General features: G+C 45.7%; 1 non-coding gene across 1 annotated transcript; it reads right to left on the bottom strand.

The window, feature by feature from the left end:
* Nucleotides 1-328: 328 nt before the first annotated feature.
* On the bottom strand, nt 329-435 carry LOC125593706. Its single transcript, XR_007329604.1, has one exon. It is a non-coding gene; the product is annotated as a small nucleolar RNA R71 (small nucleolar RNA).
* Between the last annotated feature and the right edge of the window lie 1,547 nt (nt 436-1,982).

The raw sequence follows: 1,982 nt of genomic DNA, 5'->3' as shown, positions 1-1,982 counted from the left end.
ACCCCCTAACATCCCTGACAGCGGGACCACCTGTCAAAGGGCATATTTTGAGATAAAACCCGGCATGATCAATCTTGTCTAGAGAAAGATGTTTCATGGACTGTCAGCTGAGATACCGATGGAACACATTGAAGCTTTTGAAGAGATATGCAGTTTCACTCGTGCAAACGGCGTCCCACCCGACTACATCAAATGCATGCTGCTCCCATTCTCTCTAGCGGACAAGGCTTCACGATGGCTTAAGTCATTACCTACAGGTTCCCTAACTTCTTGGGAACAGGTTAAAGCAGCTTTCTTGGGACACTTCTACACGAAAGCTAAAATAGCTGCCCTAAGGAACAAGATCTCCTCCTTCAAGCAACTCGCTAATGAACCTTTCAACGAAGCTTGGGAGCGGTTCAATAATACCCTCAGAGAGTGTGCTTATCACGGGTTCGACGATGACCATGTTCTAGAAATCTTTTACGATGGTGTGGAATGGGAGTTCCGCAATGCTATAAACGCAGTGAGCAACGGAGATTTCATGACTCAAACCACATAAGGAGCTCACGCGCTAATAGAGAACATTGCAGCTAGTTCGTCCAACAAAAACGAGGAGACTGACCGTTCCAAGAAGGTGAACAGCATGGACACTTGGAAGATTGATGACCTCGCTGCTAAGGTCGATCTGCTGCTCAAGAACAATCAGAATCAGATCTATGCCATGGAAGAAACCAATCTGGAACCATGTACTACAGATGCTGCAGCAGAAACCGAGACATCGGAAGAAGATCAGCAAGTGGTCAGTTACGTTAACGGGCAGGGTTGACAGTTCAAGACCTACCATCCAAACCCTAATGTGAGGAACAACTTGCATTTGTTCTCATACAAGACCAATCCAGACAACCCCAACGACAGATCTCAGGGAAATCAGTTCCAAAACACTGGATATCAGAAGCCATACTTCCAGAATCAGAATCAGAATCAGAATGGGAAGATGTTCATCCTCAGCCAGGCTCAGAATCAATTTCGGAACCGGCAGAATAATCCACGGGCTGCTCCTGCAACCGCGAGCGGTCCGCCAGATGAGCTGAAGGGAATGATGCAACAACTTCTGCAAGGTCAACAGATTCAAGGAAAAGCACTGAACCAGGTTACAACCGAGATAAACACTCAGATGTACAACATGTTCATGAAATTGAATTCCAAATACGATGTTGTAGCAAGCCACATAAGGCAGATGGACGTTCAGATTGCTCAAACTGCTGAAACAATAAAAAGGCAACAGGGAACACTCCCAGGGAAAACATACAAGAATCCCAAGGACTGTAACGCAGTCGAGCTGAGAAGTGGAAGACATCTATCAGATCCTGTCCCCAAGAAGCTCACTGCTCAAGAGAAGGGAAAACATAAAGATGGGGAACAACCTCCGCTTGAGGATGTCCACGACGACGATCATGAACCGAAACAGCCAACAGCAGCAGAACCAGTAGCTCCCACGACGCAAGATCAACCTGTTCCTACTCACGTCCACATTCCAAAAGTTCCCTACCCAGTCCCTGCTAAGAAATCACGCAAGGATTACGAAGAGATGAAGTGCAAAAAGATGCTTGATGAGTTGAATGTTAAGTTCTCTCTCATGGATGATATTCAGATGATTCCTTCAATTCGCAGTCTTGTGAAAGGGCTGATCTCTGGGAAGACCTCTACAGACAGCGACATCATGATGGTCTCGAAAGAATGCAGCGCAGTCCTTAAAAACAGAACAGTCAGGAAATTGGAAGATCCTGGAAAATTTGTCCTATCTGTTCTGATTGGAAAAACAGTCTTCGCTTGTTCTTTATGCGATCTGGGTTCCAGTGTGAATCTCATGCCCTACTCAGTTGCAAAACGCATGGGACTAACCAACTTCAAGCCAACCAGGATTTCTTTGGTATTCGTAGACAGATCAGTCAAGTTGCCAGTAGGTGTTCTTGAAGATCTACAAGTTCAAATTGGTGACA

This window comes from Brassica napus, chromosome C9 (assembly GCF_020379485.1).
Source record: "Brassica napus cultivar Da-Ae chromosome C9, Da-Ae, whole genome shotgun sequence".
NCBI lineage: Eukaryota > Viridiplantae > Streptophyta > Magnoliopsida > Brassicales > Brassicaceae > Brassica > Brassica napus.
The sequence above is the reverse complement of the archived record's forward strand: the minus strand, read 5'-3'. Positions and strand labels throughout refer to the sequence as shown.